We start from the raw sequence: 23,824 nt of genomic DNA, 5'->3' as shown, positions 1-23,824 counted from the left end.
TATAAAAAACTCCGTAAAGCGACTTAAATGGATTAGCGTTACTAAACCATAAATAGCTAGAAACATTACAAACAAGAACCATCAAATATCATCATAATCAAAAGTAAAATCCGGATATCTTAATTTAACCGTTGTTTAACGCTATCATTACATACATCATTTAAACATATTAAGGTGATTATCCATTGTCATTATTTAGGTGATATTGATCATCGAGCTTAACCTTGAAAAGCGGACCCCAAAGTTGTATGCGGCACACTTTGTAATGCTGATGTTCAGGTTTACCAATTACAAACATTAGGATGCTCTTTCCTTACATAAAAATATGTTTGCTTGTTTACCACTGTGATATTGCAATCAAATCGTGTCAAGACGAATGGAAGGACATGCTATTAACATAATACAATACCGCTTCCACTTCTTTGCAAATAATTATCCATCTCTCTGGTTAATCGTGTATGGAAAACGTCAATAAACTTATTTGATCTTGTTTCAGGTATGACATGTCACGGAATAAGGGAGGAAAATAATTCGGTTTTGCATTAAACCATGACAATGTGTATTGGACTTTGTCGACGCGTACAGCATTAACAAGATTAGCTTGTTTTTATTACCTAGAAATATGGTTACTGAATGAGTACATCTCGATGTAGGTCGCTTGTAGCGTGATGCCCATGTTTCGAAACATGCACGGGTACTTTACCATTCGGTCTTTCTCGTTTTATTTTTTATATAGTATAAGGTTTTACTACAAGCGGTACATAATCGCTTGGATCTTGACACGGAGTGTCGGTTTGGAACGACAAAACTACATCAATTGCGGTAAGTGACAACTGTAAAAAAAAATTGAATCCCTTGTACGTGTATGCTTTTCAATGTGTTCCTGGCATACTTATTTTATTATTATCGTAAATTTGATAAAGCTTCGATAGATAAAAAACAACATTGTTTAACAGACGATTAGCTGTTAGAATTTATTCCTTTTCACGTGTAGGACTCTGAGTAAAAAGTCACACGTAGATTGCGGCTTTAATGTGTAATGTATTTTTTAGTTTGTTTGTATAAACCATTAGGGACATTGATATAATGTAAATGACTGTATGTATTTGTTGAGTGGATATTTATTCATTTCATATACAAATATTTTGGGTATTTTGTGTGATAGCGCATTTCGTATTTGTAGCTGAAACTGGTGGAGGGGAAGCTGTAGGTGTACCAGACTGGAACTGGTGGGAGTTGTTGTTGCGCCAGACTGATTCTGGTGGAGGGTGTAGCTGAGCCAGACTGAAAATAGTGGAGGATGAATTTGAGCCAAAGTGTAACTGTTATATATTTTGTTTTCAATGTGGGGAAATTGAACCAGAGTGCACCCGACGTGGGTCGGAACTATGATATTTTTGTTTTGTTTCATTTTATATAGCAAATTGGTTATATGAACCATCATCGTTATCATTGGTAATATCAGCACTGTCATCATTTCAATCCTCGTCATTATCATTAGATAAAATAAATTATATATATATATATATATATATATATATATATATATATATATATATATATATATATATATATATATATATATATAATTTCTTTCTTTTGTGAATATGTGTTGGGTGTGTGCGAGAGTCTGGTATTGCATAATTTCATTAATTATTTTTTTGCCATCACCTTATCGTACAATACACAAGTCTCGTCATTTACAAAGTTTGTGTTCATTTAGTCCAAAGCCCACTCGAATTCAGTCTGTTACATTCACCTAGTTGGCTTTGTAGCTGAAACCAGAACCCTTTCTAAAGAGTTCTGACGCGTGTTACTGTTGGTATAGCTAAAACCATTTACATTATGGAAAACGTCAATAAACTTCTTTGATCTCATTTTTTTCATCTTGTTTCAGGTATGACATGTGCTGTATAGAATTCGGAAATTACTTTAATCACCTAGTTTGCTTTGCAAACTACAAGATCACTTTCTAGAGAGTTCCGACGTGTGTCAATGTTGGTATAGCTAAACCAATGTACATAATGGAAAACGTCAATAAACTACTTTGATCTTATTTCTTTATCTTGTTTCAGGTATGAAATGTGCTGTATACAATAAGGAAATCAATTTGCATCCCCTAGTTTACACTATGCTAATATTTCCCTATACGGTAAATTCCTTCGCTATAGCATACTTACGAGAAACTGATTGTATTTATAACCTCTGCAAAGTTTCTAAAATGTATATAATTATTTAAATAATTTAAATTTCTAATTGGTTGTGTTCTAAAAATGATATTGCCAAATACTTCTCGTAATGAAATAATCTGTTTGTCTAGTTTGATTATACTTTATGCAAATTTAACAGATATAAATCCTTAACCTTACAAAAATGCATTCGTCCCATTGTTATTGTAAACCTGTGTCATATGCGATTCCTACTTTGTATTAAAAATTACACGTTTCACCGTACCCATAAATCAAGCCACGTCTTCACCTTTACCAACAAGGGTATTCATATATAATGGAGTATTTCCTTTCCATTTGTAATTTGTCATTTATATATTCAGCATCTGAGTGTTACAGTAATAGTGTCTAATATTTAATAAATTTTCACTATTTTGTTTCTGAAATAATATCAAGCAATTGTTAAACAAAGGATAATACAAATATATGCCACATACCTAATTACTGGGAATAAACGGGTAGACAGGCAAAGGTAAACAATTTGCTTGTATAAAAGACAAATAGATAACACATTATCATGCTTCAAAAAGCATCACTAAATTAATAGTGACAGGTGGATAGTCTCTACTATCGCTACTGAAGGTAGGTATGTAAAAGGCCATGAAATGGATCAATAGTCTTAATGGGCTGATGGGGACAAAACACATGCACAATCAAACAACATAGCAATCAGCATATCTTTTCAAAGAGATGGAGTGGTCATGAAAAGGGTTGTTGGTTTCTTATTCTTCTTTTATTTATTTTTTATTTCCTCCATTTCTTCCACAATCTTTTCAGCGATCCAGTCTGGATGGCGAATTTAGTTTTTTAAGTTCTTGCGCTTTCATTAAAATGTTATTTAACCTGTCAAACGTTTCCTTTATCTTCTTATTTTAGTTTTCTTTTTCTCTCCTTTGCACAGGTAGCCCTGATCTTTTTCATTTCTTTTTCCATGACTTTCCTTCTCATTCTCTCGGCGTTAATTAATGCAAATGTCACCTATTTTTAACTGCTTTGGGTTGTGTAATACTAATCGGCTCTGGTCTCTATATTCTTTAAAAAATTACATTGCCTCTTCCACCCAATCAAGCGTCCATTAATTTTCCAACTCTAACATGTTTAAAGGTCTATAACCTTTTCATCGTCATCTCTTTCTTCAACCATACCTTTTTGACAAGTTCCCTTGCTCTGTATAGGGCTGACACTTCCTTCGTCACATGCTGTAAGGAGTATGGGTAACTGCAGTACTTCTATGATCTCTAAAGTATACGCCACCGCCAACATCCAATGCACGCTTCGCTCAAATAATTTATCGAGCTCAATTTGACAGTTCAACGAGGGTAGCTATACTGCGATTACAATTACGATATGGAGTAAAGCCGCTTTCGACCATTTTGCATTTGCGGGCTGTTTCTTCCCACATTGTGGGATTTTAAATTGGTAAAGCAGGTAGGAATGGTGCCAATACCAACTTGCATTTACGTATGCAAAGCATAATACACTATTTGTTATGTCTAGCCGCTGACAGGGAGGCTGTGACTGGGTAGGCCGCTGACATGAACGTTATCGCCTATGCAATTTTTAATTGTCGGATGTGCCTTTACCTAGGATTGATTAACGATTAATGGGTGTAACCTTGGTACTTTTGGTGATTTATCGAAGCGTTAGTGCGTTGTGTGTCTATGTGGAGTACCTATGTGAGAGTCAAAACCTTTAATTCCGCTCTAAGCGGCGGGTATTATGGTTTGGACGGTTACCATCGGCGAAGAGTCGAATTTTGAAGTAAATTTCTTTAAAAAAGTGGAATGCATTGAGCAATTAAAGTCATGTCACAGTTAAGCCATGAAAGTCTGTGTGAAAGGTCACTTCGAACTTTTGTCGTTCATCTCTGCCCCACGTCAGTATAAATTTCAAGGGAACAATATTTCCGACCCAGTTAAACTAACCGGGGTATCTTAAAATGGTCTTTATATGTAAACATTTGAGCGACCAACCTTAACCGCTTGGTAGGAATCTACGTCCACTTATCACTTTTTGAAAGGGAAAATTGTGATGCACTGTCGTACAGATTCTGAGCTGTCTAAATGTGATGTAAGAAATGATTTCTTTGGGAAACATTCGGGTCCTTGCCTACGATTGGGTAGACTAAATTAAGGCGTACAGTTTAGAGCAATCGAACTTTAAAGTGACGACCCTAGTGTAAATTCTATAGTCTGGAAAATTCCTATAAGAGGAAACTGTCTCGACTCCGTGGAAGCCTAAGATTAGTGCTAACAAGAAAGGGACCAGTGGGTCGTCATGTAAAATGACAGGCATGTTTAGTGCTAGGATGCACAAGTCCTGAAGAAAAGAAAAAACAAAAAGAAAAACGGCGACGAGGGACAGAATTTTGAGAAAGACGAGACAGGAGCATGGGGAAAGAAAGAAGGACGAGGTCAGGGTAAAAGGACCAGAAAGTCCATGAAGGGGCAGAACCTAAGTTTGGAGGGATGGACTAAGAGACGTTGATATACGGTCAAAGTAAATGAAGGTGTTGCAGTCAGTCGTGGATATTGCGCTCTTTCACCTCTCGTTATGCTGACGTAATAAATACAAATTGGACACACCTGTTAAATTATGCTTATATAATCTAACTTGAATTTGAATTACTGTTTTCATTTGTTCTCATTACATTTGTTATTTTCTTGTCAAAGGGCGCTCGTATTGTTTTGTTTCTCCCCTGTATTCTCGCTCACTTCTCTGTTGAAATTTCATTCTTCTTTCACTCCCGCCGGGCTATAATAGCGAGGGGGGTCATCCTCTGGATAACGCAGCCAACCGCAATTAACCACCCTTCTCCATAAGAAAGCGACGTTATACCATCTTTTTAATTGGAGTCTTAACTGAATTTTTGTGGTTTGCTTGCCACTTTGAGTGGCGGGGTCTAATGATAATGGGTTAAGATCACCTTATATTATCTATTTAGAGTCCTACATAGTGTGTATCTGAGTTTTGTGATTTTCCCAATAGTATCGCAATGTACAACAGGGCCTGATGGCTGGGGGTATTAGCCAACATACATCATCTAGTCTGGGATTAGGCTTTATCTGGATTAGCCAGACTGCGTTAGGTTACTTTCTGCAATTTTAAGTCGCATTCTCCCTAAGGCATTTGCGATTCGTTTACTTTAACGAAGTGGAACATTTAATTGATCGAGTGGGTAGTAATGTCACTACCCCATCTCTTTTACGTAAACAGGGCATACTATTCAATTATAATGTCTGGAAGGAAGATGAGCGACGACGGTAATAGAAGCACACACGCAACAACAGATGCTCAAGACTTTCAGGGCAATAAGATCTAATGATGTCGCTTATGCAATTTCAAATCTGTGGCAGTGCTATTTCCGTGCTTTTGAATGCGATTGTTCTGTGCCTAATATTTTTAGAGGTGAGGAGCATTGTGTTGTGTAATTATTTGGGGGTTTCGTCCTCATTATCTTAATTTTGTTATGTCTTGTGCGGGAGGCATAATGGTATGGGATTTGCCTTGTTATTAATTAAGGTGCTATTTCTAATTTGTTTAATGTTTTGCTCTACTTGATGTTCTTGCTTATGTAGAGTCTGAGTAAATGTATATGCCTATTTATGGTTACCGATAGGTACCACCTTGCGTGTGCTCCTCAGGTAGTTCCTTGATATTTTCGTTGGTAGACTTAGGTCTTTGTTATAACAATGTTATTAGGTCTTTGATGTCTGTGTTCCAGCCAAGTTGTTGAGAAGCATTCCTAAGAATCGAATTTTTTTGATGATTTTTTATTGGGGAATTCTGTACTAAAAGTATACGATAGGGCTGTTTGTTGTTTTGTATGGAGAAAGGAACATTCCTACGGTTTTGTTGGTTGACATTTTAAAACCACTTATCTGTTATTTTTCTAAGCGCATTTAATACTAGTTTGTTTCTCGGTGATAATGCTGTAGTTTTTCGGATTTCCCTCTCTTCGAATTCTACTATTGTCACCGGATTGGTATAGGTCTAGTTTTGTAAAGCTTTATTGATTTCCCTAAATCATTTACCGTGATGACGAATTATGTGGGGCTTATAACATAGGGGTGCCTTTATCTAGCTGATAAATCTCCGAGTATTGGTCATCCATTCTTGTTTTGATTTGTCTCCTTTTCAGGAAATATGATGTCCGCTTATGCATCCTACCTGATTTTCCGAATTGGTTCGTTTTGGGATCAGGCTTTTCCTGCACACTAAATGTAATGCCTTTCCCAAGTCAAGAAAAGTTTCGATTAGGTGCCGATAGCATTTACGTTTTGCGCTAAGGCAAACTGTATGCAATTTTCTTACTATATTAGTTGACCAATCGTTGATCTTTAACTCCCAAATCCACTTGGTTTGTTGAAATTAGGTTATTTCTTTGGAGATGATGTTTAAATCTTTTGTTGGTCATAATTTCGATTATTTTACAGATGTTACTGTTCAAGGAAATTTGTCTGTACGAATTTAAACTTGCTAGGTCTTTCCACTGTTTTAGTATTGGTATCATCATTGCTTGTTTCCATTTCTGTGTTATATTTCCAGTATGCCATATTAGATTAATGCGGTCTAGCATGATGAACTGACTGCTTTGTGATTTTGGTATATTTCGTATCCCAGTTAGTCCTCTCCAGTTGGTGTACTTTACTTACTATTTACTGCTTCTTCTATGCATAGATTGTGAAAATGTCATTATTTGGGGACATGACACTGATTGGTGAACAATTGGTGGTATTGCGATTTTAAAAAGGTTCTTTGGCTTTGAAATTTATGAGTGTGGTTACTATTACCGCTTATCTCTGCAAAAAGTTTAGTGATCAAGTTTGATTTATCCTTGTCTGTGAATGCACCGAGGATTATCAGGAATGATCTTGTTGTTTTACCTTTTCTTTTCAAAGACCTAATTTGGATTGCTTTTAAATTAAGTGATGAGCAACAGTTACGCCAAGAGTCTATTTCGGTTTCACTAACTACCTTTTTCTGCAAGTAATTATTTTTAGGATTATATGTTAAGAAGTCCGAGGCTAGTTTGGTATGTTTTGGGCGGTTTCATGCTTTTTTATCACTAATTACTTCTTTTCACATTTTTATTGAAACGGCACGGGTATTTCGGTCCCTTTTCCACTAGTTTACTATTGATACATGCACAATTGTTGTAGGGTATAAACGTGGCAAGAAAATGTACCCACATTTATGAAAAAGGAGCATATCTGCATCTACTCCGTCCACGGAGTCCTTACTAAATACGTAAGCAGTAAAGACGATTTCATCTGGTGATTTTGTCCTGCATTGAGATTCTAATGAAATTTGCTACAGCGTTTTTGTTTTAGTATTAATACATCAGCTTTCAGTTTTATGTAAAAGTTCAGACCATTGCAATAAGGAACGTCCTAAGCATCAGCTGCGACATTTCCTTTCTTAATACGAAGAAATCAACTCAATTAATTTAAGTTTTTGTTTAAATTTCAATCAATAACATTGGATATATGTTTTACATTTTTGTGCATGCAAACATTGAAAATTCATAATTTACTCCACCTACCAGTAATACCACATTGTCGGCATTAGCAAGGACGCAAAAAGTACATAAAATATTGTTCGAGATCGATTGACTCAGTGTTTGATGTCATATACATCAACTATACACTGAAGATATACAGTGCATGATAAAACCGACTTGAATGAAATAAAAAGTCAACCTAAGCAATCGTAAAATTATAATATTGAAATTTATATCGATCACAAGTTTATATTTCGTTGAAACAATTATAGTACCATTCAACATATGTGAGCCATTAGACTTGAATCACTAGCTTTTTTACGTAAATAAGCGTCCTGCCCATTGCAATACCTTTCCACTCACACAGAGAAACATACACATACACACACACACACACTATATATATATATATATATATATATATATATATATATATATATATATATATATATATATATACATATATATATATATATATATATATATATATATATATATATATATATATATATATATATATATATATATATATGGGTTTGCGTGCGTCTGCGTGAGGTTTGCTTACAGGGATGGTCAAATAATGTGTGCCGAAGTTTCATGATATGAGAAAAAGGATTGTGTATTAGGTAAATTCTCTATAAGTCTGCTTATACACTATTACAGCTGTAAATTGTATCTCGTTTGGTCAAGGACGTTCATGTCAAAATATTGGTTCATATTAGGACTATGCAGTTAACATGTTTTCATTCTTACTTAACACGACCAATGGCGGAGATCACAACATTCCAAAGGGAATGCATGTCAACATTTAATTTTTACTGGGAACAGAAGAATCATGTATTGCGACAGAATAGAATAAAAGTTATTTTGTGTCTATATCGAGAGAGTAATTTCGGAACCTCATTTAACCTGTGAGATTCCTTGTTTAGTCCTTTTGAAAAGGAGATAACCTAAACATATAGGTTCCAATTAAAGTGCAAAACAAATGAAAAATGAAAATATAAATGTCGATCAAAACTGTAATAATGTAATCTACTTACGGCTTAAAAATGACTACTAAATTGCAGTTGTCCATATCACGAAGCCTAGCCTAATCATGAAACTGAAATTTGTTTCGGATAATCTACCGAATATAACTCCAAAGAAAGAACCTGTGCGGGAAGAAAACCCAGTTTGTGTCGACGGTAAAGATACTCTCATTATTACTTTAAAAAATTATATGTTAATATTTTATTTAAGCAATTTTATATCACACCAATTATGACACAATCCTAGGAAACAAATGGACAATATAGACAGATCAATTGTATGAAGAAATAAGAATAACTGGACTGCATGCATATGTAGTGACATGTATTGTAAGCTCATCTGTTTGTGTTTACACACACACACACACACACACACACACACACACACACATATATATATATATATATATATATATATATATATATATATATATAGGTATCTACATATACATATATATATATATATATATATATATATATATATATATATATATATATATATATATATATATATATATATATATATATATTTCATCATAAATGGTTAGAAGGAAAATCTAATTGTGATAAGAATTTACTCACATTCCTCGTCTTTCTGGATGACGGCGTGTTCCTCTCCCCCATAGTTTTGCACTGAATTACAGTGATGAAAATTTTAAGTCATTACTTTCATACAAATTCTAGCCAAATGACAATACTTTTGGTTGGTTAGCTTTATGAAACAGTATAATCTATATGATGTCATAATTATTTATACCCCTACTCAGGCTAAAAAATCCGTGAAATCGATGGGGAGTTTCTTGTAAAGATAAAACGAAAGCTATTTAGGACCAAGTACCGTAACTGTACATGCCAGAAACATATGTTCACTTAACATAAAATCAGAGAGATGAATTATCGAAGAATCGTTATATAAATAAACCGATATTTACTGAAAAGGAAGCGAAATGTATTTCTTTATCAAAAATCAGTAAATAATAAAAGTTCTGTTTTGAACTTAATAATATAAAATACAATCCACACAAAAAAAATATTTTAACATCTGGTATAATGAAATCATTTATATTTTGAACCATTTGATTACTTATATATTACTTATATATTACTTATATATTACTTATATATTACTTACTTATATATGCGCGGGTCTACAGATGAGGAACTTTTCCCTAATGGGGGCAACCTTCTGACAAAACTAATATGCGTTGTGGCGATACAAATAATGTAGGCTATTAATAGCATGGTTGTGGTCAAATGGAAAGTGAAATAAAATATGGTAGCCCGAAAATTGTGTGCATAACTCGTACACACGAAATGCTTGTTATAGCACCTGTGCGTGTGTGTGTGTGTTCTCTGTAGAAAAATCGACATCTCGATTAACTAGCATCAAAATTCAGAATATATGGCACTGAGACATTGGTTAATTGACGGATGACTATGGCGTTAGAAACAATTCTCTTACAATAATACATTAAATCAGTTTGAACAATTATTTGTAATTAACCATATTTTATTTATTCGGCTTTGGATTTTGCAATTCATGGCAATTAGTACAAATGTTTGGAAAAAGGTGTTTCTTTCCAAGCTACTAATCAAATTAAATATATGAAATTAGGTAGATCACTTGGTTTGTACAAAGTGTTGAATGTCTAAAAATACTTCAATATTCTGTAGAATTGTCGGTCAAGGGATATTTGCTAGACATCAACCTAGTTATTTCTTTTCAGCCTCCAGATGCATTATTTACAAGGAATCAATGGCCATCATGTACATTGCTAATACTGACCTTTCTTTCATAAATACAACTGTACTGTGAAATTAATTACATTGTCTTAATAGAATGCTGAGGTATTTTGAATTATTGTCAGCATATGATGAGCTATTATGGTCAATTTGCGTCAAATGTATTTTAACGCATATCGTACATTTTGTTTTTAGAGTTGACAAGTAGATTAAGGCGTTATCTAGTCTTGACCGTTAATATAAATATTGACGAAGGTTTAAAACAATAAATAATGTATTGAAATTTCCTCACCATATGATAATGGTATAAATGATAGAAGTTTTGATACGTAAAACAATACTGCCCTTTAATTACTCGTCTCACTAATGGTACAGTGCTGGATTCAACTGGATTTAGCACCGAGCCTTCTCTCATAACATATGATGACAATATAATTTTCAACGTTAACCCTAACGTAATAAGCATCGTCCTAATTTTGGGACATTAATCTTGATTGCTACACTTTAGAAAATGAAATCAGAGCAATTCCCACGCATCCATCTACACGGGATACTGTAATCTGACACATGTGAGTAGTGAATGGGGACGATTCAGCCTCAATGGGAATTAGCATTACAGACCCCCCTGGGACTGTTTAGCCTCAATGGAAATTTAACATTAACCACCCTGGGACTGTTTAGCCTCAAGGGAAATTTAACATGGACGAAAAATCGTGGGACTGTTTAGCCTCAAGGGGAATTGAACATGGGAATATGGAAATTTAACATGGACGAAAAATCGTGGGACTGTTTAGCCTCAAGGGGAATTGAACAATGGAAATTGAACATGATGGGACTGTATAGCGTCAAAGGAATTTAAACAGGGTGGGACTGTATAGCCTCAAGATAAATTGAACATGGGATTTTCTTTTTTTTTTTAAAATAAAAATTAAAAAATGGGGTAGGCAATGGAAAGTCAATCTTTTTTCGAGACCTATGAGTGGCCCTGAAAAGGGCCTTTGGGTTTATGTTAATGTATCCATTAACATAAGGGGCACCGCATTGGTCTTCTTCTTGTCCTTAGACTGCGTCTCACTGTAGGACCGTAAATCAGGACTCTTTTGAGGCATCCTTGTCTTTCTACATAGATCCTACGTATCCACAGACTGGTGTCTGACTTGTGGACAACTGTCCACTTGGATCGGACATACATTAGCATGTCCGTCCTAAACATCATTGAAGGACAAGGGTGGATGATTCGACTGTGGTCCACATCTTAAGGCGCCGAGAACAGGTGAATCAATGCAGTGAACTGCGCTTATTTATTGGGGTAGGAAGGATTGAAATGGATTGAGTTCATTGACCAATCCAAACACGCGTTACAAAATTCAGTCAGCCCGCATCCAATCCGAAGAGAACAGTCTGTGACGTCACGTGGTCTATATAGATTCGCTAGCGCCTGTGTGCAGTAAATCTATGTGACAGTGATTCAACATGACGGAAACTCAGAAAACGATTAACTGGGGTGCACCAGCAGTGGAGACCGCCCAAGGGAACCCGGACTTACTTTCAGAAGAGGTAAATTGGGATTTTGTGGATTTTCTTACCTCGCAAGAATTTGTTCCGGAACCTTCGTCTCCTTCTTCATTACCACACGAGGAGAATTTTAGACAGAGACAGAAAGAAGAATTGGAGAAATTTATACAACGACAAAAGGAAGCGGAACAAGCTTTTCTCCTACAGCAACAGCAGCAAGAAGAAGAGGTAAGAAAAAAACAAGAAGAAGAAGTAGCAGCAAAGAAACAAGAGGGTGAAAATCAAACGGTCACGGTACTGTTGGACATTTTAGCGGAGTTAAGAAGTCTGAAACAAATGTATCAGACTTCTTTATTACGACTGAAGAGAATACGACCTTCCCGAGCTAAACACGTCAACCCTGTGACTAAGCCTACCGTACCACCCTTAGTGATTTCAACCAAATCATCATCATCAACAGTACGCAGTCCAGAAGTAGGCCTTGGCCGTGTCAAAGGCTTAAGGCAGTTAAAGTTGATTGCTTAATCTGACCCCTACACCAAAAAAGGCCCTTTTCAGGGCCACCCACGTCTCTCGAAAAGAGATACACTTTCAATTGCCAATAACTCAAAAAAAAAACATTTTACCCCTATAGTACGTGTATATGAGTGCGTGAGTGTAGCTTCTTATTTTAAAATCAAAACTCACAGACACTTACCTTATATAATTAATGTATTCTTTTCTCAATAGTTACAATCCAATTCACAATTCACAACAGAACACTTTAAAAAGTTCATAGACTTCTTCTGTCTCATTGTTTACTCTCTCTGTTTTTTCACTTTCTTCACCGTCACAGTATTTTCCTCTTCTTCCTCCTCACTTTCTTCCCTTCTTCTTTTCTTCTCCTGTTTCTTTTTCTTCACATGTCTGCTTTCTTCCTCTGAAGAATCCCTCTCTTCTTCTGACTCCTCTTGTTTCTTTTTTGGGCAATCTGGAGACCAATGTCCTTTTTCTTGACAATAATAACAGGTATCTTGACTTTTGTCTTTTCTAGCCCCTGTTTTTCTTTTTTGATGGTCTGGACACTCTGAAGACCAATGACCTTTCTTCTGACAGATATAGCAAGTATCTTGACTTTTATCTCGAAAGGAAGGAGAGTAGTCCGTTGGCTGGTCTGAAGAGAATTTTATAATGACCCCTCGCAAAGCTCTGACGAAACGTTCGATTTGGCTAGTCTCTTCCATCGTTGTGCTCGGTTAGAGAGTGAAATGTGTAGTGAAAGGACAAGACACACACCCTTTTATATACGCTGGTCTGCCATGACTATAAATTAGCCATGGTGTTTAAACCTGAGTCATTTGACGTTTTTCACTCAAGATGAAACGATCCTATTCATTCGAGAAGAAAGAAGAAGGAAGTAAGAGGCAGAAACGTGATCTATCGCCTCGTACCAGGGCTGAAGTCTTGGCACAAATTCATGCCAGTGATTTTGAAGAGGACATGAGTGAACCAGAATCCGAACCCTCTAAACAAAGTTCACCACCCTTAGTCACCCCTGAAAAGTACTATTCCATTCGAGAGACGGAAAAGCGCTCTTCTAGAAAATTTAGAACCACGGCTTACAAATACTAAGTGAAGTTTAAAGATTTCAAGGCTGAAGTACCGTTAGAGAAAGCAGAAGGGTTCAGCACTGTGGTGTGGGATTCTTTGTTCACCGCACTCAAGCGACAATGTCAACCCAAAGAAGACGATCGCTTGAGACTTTCCATACAACACGACGGTTTGAAATCCCCTGCTTGGATCGAGTTTAGCAGATCCGCAGAATTGACTGCTTCCAAAGTCATGGACAAGATTCAACGCGTGCAACAATCTAAGGACCAGTTTGACATCACCGATGGAAAAGCCACACTGGACATGACCCACGTCTCTCCTCCTCAAGGGACCGGACAACACAATAAGGTGTTATTGGTGAACGACCTTCGCAGCACCAACAAGAGTCTCGTCCAAATTCACAATTCTCAAGACCAGATGTGTTTAGCCCGAGCCATTGTGGTGGAACGAACCTATGCCAACAAGAACGACACGACAGAATGGAAAAGAGCCTGGAAAACTATTCGACAATCGGACCGAGCCAAACAACGAAACGAAGCAGAACTCCTGTTGCAACAAGCCGGACTGTCCAAAGACACACCCTGTGGTATTCCTGAAATGCAAAAATTGCAAGATGTCCTAGCTCCATTCTACACCTTGAAAGTGCACCCTCAAGAAGTGCGCGGACCTCTGTTGTTTCGAGGCCAAGACTTTAAGGACGGAAAATACATTCATGTCTATTATCACGATGACCATTTCGATACCATTACCAGTATCACTGCATTCCTGGGATACGGTTATTACTGTGAGAAATGTGACCATGGTTATAATAATCGAGAGCAACGCAAACATTGCGGATTGAAATGCTCAGGATGTTTGGCCTCTCCACCCTGTCTGAGCGAAGGACAAGAAAGAGTACATTGTCCTGCTTGTCTGCGCACGTTTGTCAGCCCTGCCTGTTACCAACAACATCTGAAGACGCAAGGTTCACAGCAGAAATGTGCTTGTCAACTCCTGAGATTGTGCCCTACCTGTGGACGAGGCCTATGTACCAATATATCAAGGCACACGTATGTCGAGGAAAGAAAAAATGTCACATTTGTCATCACATCGTGGACTTGGAACACAAGTGCTACCTGCAAAATTACCAACCCCCACCAGAGAAATCGGATGGTCACAAGAAGAAAGGCAATTTCATCTTTTTCGATTTCGAATGCATGCAAGAGACTGGCATTCACATTCCTTATTTCTGCGTGGCTCATCGAGCGTGCTAGAAGTGCATTCAAGAACCTATCTTCAGTCATTGCCCTCACTGCATCAAGATTCCTGGAGGACCTGAAAAAATCTTTCGGGGACCGAACACGCTAGCCGATTTCGCTCGATGGGTCTTAGACCCCATCGACAAGACGTGGAGCCAAGAGGACATCGAACGTTACGGAGATTGTCATCGTCATGCCACGGTGATGGCTCACAATTTCTCCGGATACAATGGACAGTTTCTTCTCAGATACTATACGGAACATGGCACCGAACGTCCTAAAGTCACTTTGAACGGAGCCAAAATCATTTTCATGCAAGTGGGACAAGTACAGTTTAAAGATACGATGAGCTATTTGGCCATGCCTTTGAGTCGAATGCCTAAAACATTTGGAATGACAGAAATGGCTAAAGGGTACTTTCCACACTTTTTCAATACGGAAGCCAATCAACACGCCGTTCTACCCCATTTGCCTGAGGCTCACTATTACGACCCTGACAACATGCGTACCGAACAACGAGAAGCTTTCTACGCTTGGTACCAGGCTCACGCCTCGGACCCTTTCGACTTTCAGGAAGAAATGTTAAAGTATTGTCGTTCTAATGTGGACGTTTTACGATGTTGCTGTGGAAAATTTCGAGAACTGTTCATGGAACACGGAGGGGTCGATCCTTTGAAAGAAGCTTGCACCATTGCCAAAGCGTGTTCCTTAGTGTACCGGCAACGATTCATGCCTGAAAACACCGTGGCTGTCATCAGTCCTCAAACGACCAACTATGTCAAACGTCAATACTCGGTCAAAACCCTACGTTGGTTACATTACTTGTGCGACAAGGAAGACAAATGGATTCAGCATGCCCGCAACGGAGGAGGCGAAAAGACCATGGGAACGCATTCGGTCGATGGTTGGGACTTAGAAAACCTCAAGATCGTGTACGAGTTTAACGGTTGCTTATTTCACGGATGTCCCGTCTGTTACCCTGACCGCGACACTAAAAATCAATTTTTACAACGAACCATGGAGGACTTGTAACAGGCCACTTGTCAGCGAGGCTTGAAGTTAGAACAGGAAGGATACCAAGTGGTGGAAATGTGGGAACACGAGTACGGTCACCGTTTGAAAACCGATCCCGAGTTTAAACGCCTCGTGGAAAGTTACCAGTTCATGGACCCCCTGAACCCGAGGGATAGTTTGTACGGAGGAAGAACCAATGCCACCTGTTTGCTGTACCAAGCCGACGAAGAGAAAGGAGAAGAAATCAAATACTTGGACGTGTGTTCGCTGTATCCCTACGTGTGCAAATATTGTTGCTTTCCTACATGGCACCCACAATTGTTCACGGAACACATCGACCTGAAAAACATTCGACAGTACGAAGGCTTGATCAAGTGTAAAGTTTTGCCGCCCACGAACCTATACCATCCCGTCTTACCTCACCATTGTCAAGGCAAACTGATGTTTCCATTGTGCCGTACTTGTGCCGAAACGTGCAACCAAGATCAGCCTTGTCAGCACACCCAGGAAGAACGGGCCTTGACGGGAACCTGGGTCAGCGTAGAATTGTTCAAAGCTATGGACATGGGATACCAACTGTTAGAAGTGTACGAAATTTGCCACTTTCCTAAGACAGAACAATACCACAAGGGTGACCCCACTCAGAAAGGCATTTTCGCAGACTACGTGGATGCCTTTTTGAAACTGAAGCAAGAGGCCAGCGGCTATCCTTCCTGGTGTCACACTCCCGAAGACCAAATACATTTCAAAGAGAAATACCGGGAACAAGAAGGCATCACTTTAGATCACATCGAGAAAAACGAAGGCAGGCGATCGTTTGCCAAAGTGATGTTAAATTGCTTATGGGGCAAAATGGCAAAACGTCCGTGTTTACCCAAGACGGAGTATTTGACAGAACCTTCCCGCTACTTTCAGATGTTTCACGACAAAACCAAATTCATGAAACACGTGGACGTCGTTCGTGAGGATTTGATCTTGGTCAATTACGAAGAAGATCTGGACTTTGTACAAGACGACCCTTTTGGAAATGTCATCATTGCGGCTTACGTGACAGCTCATGCTCGCCTAAAATTCTACGAAGCTTTAGAACTGTTAGGGGAACGCGTCCTGTACTTTGACACGGACAGTTGCATTTACATCCATCACCCGAGTCAACAGCACCCTGACATCGAAGGAGACCGTTTAGGAGCCTGGACAGACGAGCATCCCGACGACAAGATTCTAAGTTTCGTCAGTGGCGGTCCCAAAAAGTACGGCTACGAATACCGGGACCCACAAGGAGAAGTGCACACGAAGTGTAAAGTGAAAGGATTGACTCTGAATTATCGTACCAGTCGTGTGGTCAACTTTGGGGTATTGAAAGAAGCCTTGCAATCGGGACAAGATGAACACTTTAAAGTGACCACCTATCAACCCAACAAGATTGTACGTTTACCCACTCACCACATCGTCAGTCGACCCTTGGAAAAAGTCTATCAAATCGTGTACCAGAAGCGAGTGCGACTTCCCAATCATTTCACTTTACCGTATGGACACGTCGGTATTGGTCTGTATATAAAAAGGAACTCTAGGCAAGATCGATAGTTCATTGTGACTACCAAGCGAACAAGATGAATACTTTGAAAGAGACATCGTTCCAGTTTGGGGATTGTAAAAAAGTTGTATCTTCCTCTAGTGTGATTAATATTGGATGGATAAGACCCAGGCATTGCGACGGAAAATGTCCGGAAGGAAACTGCGATTGTCCATGTGGTTCCCATTGTAATTGCGTAACGGAGTTTGCAGACGAGTGCGATTGTGAGCCTTGCGATGGGAACGATGCTGTACGCTGTGACCATAGCGATGCCGTAAAGTATCATGGTTCTCACTACCCCTATCATGGAAAGTGATGCTGTGCGTGTCAAACCTGAGGGATGCGAAAGCGATGCCGCTCGTCCTCTTGGACATTTTACTGGGTTTCGTTTTAAAGGGGAATGTCGACCTTCACGTTTACCTCCCTACGGATGTCATCCAGCCCTGAGCAAACTCCTGTCCATGTTACCCAACCCTCATCGAAACGAACCTGTGAAAGACGAATATTCGTTTCCTGTGCGTTTGTCGGAATACTGCGACTTTGAAAATCGTCTTCAATCGTTCAAAGGAAAATGGCCTAAGTATCTGGGAGGTCCGACCCCCGAAGAATTAGCCAGAGCCGGATTGTTCTACTTGGGCGAAGGAGATAAAGTCAAGTGCTTCAGTTGCGGTGTGTCACTTCACCACTGGGAACCACAAGATTCGGCCTACGTAGAACATGCTAGATGGTCACCGAATTGTCATTACTTACCCTTAGTTTGACCGAAACATTGAAGTAACTTGCCATAATCTGTTTATGGATACTTTACAAGAGAACATTCGCGCTTTGCCTGTGGAGTTGAGAGAAAGGAGTTACCGAGAGCTGGTCAAAATACAAGTGAAACGTAAAGACCAATTGCATCCGTTACGTCACCAGATGTTTAATCACTGGTACCTGAATGCTATAAAAGGACTGATTCAGTTGAAAGTGTTCCATTGGACAGACATTGATCAACAACCCCCTGGTTTTGAAAAGGATTGGTTTGCTATTGATGATTCTATCTTCTACAATGTAAACGTACTGCATCGAATTCCAGAGGAAGAGTTAACGAATTACCGACATCTTTTACACAATGTCAACTTAGTGAAAGAGGAAACCTCTGAACGAATTGTAATGTGTAAATTAGTGACTAAACGATTTCGATTCGACAATGAATTAAAACTATGTCTGTGCAAACAGTACATTTCTTGTGTCAGACAAAAGAGGATTTAGTATGACCTATTCATGGATACTTTGCTAGAGAACATTCGTGCTTTGCCTGTGGAGTTGAGAGAACGCATTTACCGAGAACTGATCAAAATACAAGTGAAACGCAAACGCAAAGTTATTCATTCCTTTTTAAATTATGCTCTGTTCCAAAGTATAAGAAGACAGATTATGAGTGGATATTACATCAGCCTCAAAGGTAAACGAGGCTATTGGACACCACCCAAGGATTCAAAAACAGTGTATATACTTATGGATACTTTACAAGAGAATATTTTGGGCTTGCCTGTGGAGTTGAGAGAACGCATTTACCGAGAGCTGGTCAAAATACAAGTCAAACGTAAAGAACAGTTGCATCCGTTACGTCACCAGATTTTTAACCACTGGTACCTGAATGTTATAAAAGAACTGATTCGTCAGAAATTGTTTCAGTGGTCAGACCTTGTTAGTGAGTTAGTGAATGAACCAAATGTTCATCATTTTGGTTACTTCGAGATTCACCGACAGCAACGCATTGAGGAAGACAAGTTAAAGGATTACCAACATATGTTACGTGGAATCTGCTTAGTGGAAGAGAAAACTTCTAATCGAAGTTTGAACTGTAAGTTACAGTGTTCTAGATTTCCTACTGGAGAACGAAGATGTCTGGCTAGAATGTACGTGTATTCCTTCCGAAAAAAAGAGAGTTTAAAAACCGGAATCCATGCCACGGCTTATGTCACAAGTGATTGAACAGATTCCGTGGAAGGAACTCAATGACCTTATTCAAACCGTGGATCATTACCATCAATTATTAAAAGAACTGTATCCATTCAATTTGGGTCGACAAGTGGTGTGTGTCTTAGTGACTTGTTTTCTGGGATTTCGTTTACCAGCCGATTCCTTGTGGACTCTTTACGAACAGTATTTACCACCCCATTCAACATGAAAGTGGTGCCTTTAAATGTTCACGAGAGACTCCTTTTGCTCAAAGCCTTACGTTTTCATCTGGATACTTCTCGACCTCTACGGGAAAATAAAGATTCGTCAACTTTTAGTTACCCAAGACGTGTATGACGATGTGTGTGCAGCTTGTGACTTACACCCCCATTGGACAGATGCCTGGAAAAAAATGGGATTTTGAGGCTTGGACCCAAGAAGTGGCCCAGTATGCTCGAGAGTCGTGATTCTTCCTTTCAACGTCCAAAGAAAAAAGTTACTTTTCAACCTGTGTTAGTGACAGTACCAGAAGAACCCGTTACCCAGGACAGAACTGTCGTGGACAGGCCTGAAAGACCCTTTCGGGAGGACACTTGTGTGACCTTACCCCCTATACAACTGGTCAGAACATTACCCAAAACATGTTGTACAGACACTTGTTTCTATTGCACGTTGATGGTTATCATGTGCCTTTTATTTTTGTACTTAAGCCTTTGGCTTTTATGCATTTTTGTCTTTCGTATTCATGTTTAAAACATTCAATAAACGTGTTCTGAAAAAAGTATATAAACTCTCGTCTTGTTTGTTTTCGTGTCACAAGTGACATTCCTAACACTATGGCTACCTCTACTGTCTCTGCTCCCTCTTCCCCCACTGTCAAGATCATCGACGAACACTTAGATCGTGCCAGTTGGGAGGCTTTGTATCTTCCCCATCCCTTTAACATGCTCATTGCTGGACCTAGCGGTTCAGGCAAAACCGAATTCGTCAAACGTTTGATCGAACATAAACATCATTTGATCGATCGACCACCTCAGCGGATCGTGTGGTGTTACAAAGAGTGGCAATCGGCGTACAACCTCTTGCGAGAAAGTCAAGGCGATTCCATCGTGTTTGTGGAAGGCATTCCTAAAGACGACGACGGCATCGTCTCTGACTCCCGTCAAACCCATTTGGTCATTTTCGACGACATGTTAGGAGAAGACGAAGAAGAAATTAAACTGTGGTTCACGCGCAAAGGGCATCACCGTAATACCAGTGTCGTTTACATCACCCAAAATTTGTTTCAACAAAGTAAAGCCCATCGCACCATCAGTCTCAATGCGCATTACGTGGTCTTGTTTAAAAGCCCTCGAGATAAATCGCAAGTGCAAGTCTTAGCCAAACAGTTAGGAACGCCTTGGCTGACTCAGGCGTACGACGATGCCACTCAAACTCCACACGCCTATTTACTCGTCGATTTGAAACCTACGACCCCCGATGATTTGCGATTTCGTACCCACTTGTTTCACCACTGGTGCCAAGACGTAGGGCCTGTCCTGTACACGTCTCCGTCCTCGACTTAATTTCACTCCACAAAAAAATTTTATAAAAACCTCAGACCCTTTTTGTCTGTCTCACACACATTTTGAACATGACGTCCCTTCAGTCGCATCTTCCCGTCAAATTGATTCGTGCCTTGTATGGCATCAGTCGAGAAAAAAATCCACAAATACGAGCTCGTGTCTTAGAAGCTAGTCTCAAAGAAGTCTTACGATGGTTCACGGTGATGGCACGTCAATTACTCCAAGGAATCATTCAGATTCCTCGTCAAACCAAACGCTTTTTTGATCGAAACAAAGTCGCTTTGACCCAACTGGCCGATCCCCGCATCGACACTCAAACCAAAAAACAAATCATTTTGAAACCTGGAGGGAGCGGTACTCTAGGAGGGGTCATCATTCGCTCTCTCTTAAGATGGGATCCTAATGCCCCCAAACTTCTCCCCAAGAAAAACGTCAAACGAAGCTCCAAGAAAAAGAAAAAGACCAGGTCCCCAAGGAGAACTTCTCCAGTGGCGGGACCCTCCTCTTACCAGACACCACCCCGGTAAAAGAAAAGAAGCCCCCAGAGAAAGAAAAGTCCACAGAAGAAAACTAGTCGCAAGAGAGGCACTTCGGCCAGGACGCAACTTTACACTCGCAAACCACGACCTGCCACGACGGTGACTGCGTCTCCGGCAGCCTCACGTTCATCCACTTCTCCGTTGATGACACCAAGAACTGAAGAGTACTTAGAGACGTTGATCACACCAAGAACATCTCCGTTGATGACCACAAGAAGAACTTCCCCAGTGGCAGGACCCTCCAATTTAGTGGCAGTGGCTACTGATCACAAAGTACCTTCTCCCAAAACCAAAGTCCAAGAAAGATCTGGCATGTTACAAAGTTTACTGGATTTGTCCAAGCAAGAACTGGCGCGATTTAGTGCGTTGCGTACACCTGCACGACGTGTCATGCCTGTCCTGAAATTGATACGACGTAAAGACAATCAATGGCGACGCGTTCCAGTATAAAAAAGGTGTGTGACCAAGTCGAGGGTATCAGTGTTTTTGGTGCTGAAGACTCAAAGATGTCACCCTCCAGAAAACATCCTCTTCTAAACAGCCCCAAGGAAAGAAAAGAAAAGGACTGTCTCCTCGTTTAGTCAAACATGGGGACATGTTATCTGTCCTGTCCAAAACTTCTCCACCCCTACGAAAAAAAAAACTCATTCAAACGGCCTTCAAAGAGGTCATCGATACCGTGTGCGAATGTTGTTTGAACGCATTGAAAGGCACAATCCCTTTGTCCAAACACCAGAAACAATGCTTAAGCAAACATCGTCACGTTCTTCGCCAAATGGTTCAAAAGAAAATTCCCCTTCGTCAAAAGAAGAAGATGTTGGTCCAACGTGGAGGTATTTTACCCCTCTTGTTAGGCCCCTTACTGAAAGGAGTCTTGGGAACCATGTTGGGAGGAATGGTGGGTGCAAGATAAAAACGCGCTCTGAAGTCCCAAGATCTCAGAATCGACCCCTTACAACCCCATGGAAGGACGAAAACCAGCTTTAGTGCCTTACAAACGATGGATGGAATACCATCGTTGGCAAGAACAACGCACCCCTCATTTACCTCCCAATCCCCATTTGAGCGAGATGTCCCAGTTACAACACGAATTGCAGTCCTTGATGGATCGCCAAGATTCGTCCGAAACAGAAAAATCGCAAAAGTACTGTCAACTCTTGCAACGACTGCAACTCTTTCACCAGAAAGCTTTAGACGAAACAGCTCTACCCACTCTGAAAGATTTTAAGACCTTGATGAAAAGTCCAGCACCATTACCAGTACCACTACCACCACCACTACCAGTGACCAAGACAGAAAAAGGAGAAGAAGAAGAGGAAGGGTTTCAAACTCCACCAGAAAAAGTACGTAAGTTAACAACACCACCTACCTCCAGAATTGGATGGATTAAAAAGATGATGACCACCCCTTCTTCATCACAAGAGAAAATGAAAGTGAAGACAGAAGTGAAACAAGAAAAAATATCCCCTGTTCTCCTCGATACCTATTGCCGGTCGCACACGCAAAGCATTGCAATCCAAGAAAGTACCCCAAGAGAAAAAGAGTAGCATCTTCCAAGAGTGGGTGCCTTATTAACACACCAACCAACAAATGGAAAAAGTGTTAGCCAGCATTTATTACGATCCCTCCCATCCTGCAGGTTACGCAGGAGTTCAAAAATTGTATCGTGCTGCCAAAACGCGATTGAAAAGTCTCCGTTTACCTCAAGTGCAACGATGGTTACAAGAACAAGCTACCTACACTTTACACAAACCCACTCGACGCAAGATTTCCAGAAGTCGCACCCGAGTGGAAGGCATCGATCATCAATGGCAAGCCGATTTAGCCGATGTCTCTCATTTGGCCAGCTACAATCGTGGCTACAAATATTTGTTTTGTGTCATCGACGTCTTTTCCAAATTTGCCTGGGTCGTGCCCTTGACTTCCAAATCGAGCAGTGAGTTAGTGCGAGCCCTGCAACGAGTGTTGAAACAAAGCGGTCGTCACCCTCTTCGATGGCAAACGGACAAAGGCACTGAATTTCTGAACGAAGCTTTCCAAAAAGAATTAAAGAAACGTGACATTCATTTTTTTACCACCGAGAATCCCGAAACCAAAGCCAGCATCGTGGAACGTTTTCAACGCACTTTGAAAGAACGCATGTGGAAATATTTTACGCATCACCACACTCTGAAGTACATCGACATCTTACCGCACCTGGTGCAAGCGTACAACCAATCTTACCATCGAAGCATCGGACGTGCCCCGCAAGAAGTGACTCCCAAGAACGAAGTGCTGGTGTTTGAGCGCCTGTTTGGTACGTCCCCGACGAGAGCTGTCCCCAAGAAAAGTGGAGTGTTGGCCG

This window comes from Sinohyriopsis cumingii, chromosome 16 (assembly GCF_028554795.1).
Source record: "Sinohyriopsis cumingii isolate HCF-2022 chromosome 16, ASM2855479v2, whole genome shotgun sequence".
Lineage (NCBI taxonomy): Eukaryota > Metazoa > Mollusca > Bivalvia > Unionida > Unionidae > Sinohyriopsis > Sinohyriopsis cumingii.
Note: the sequence above shows the minus strand (reverse complement) of the source record.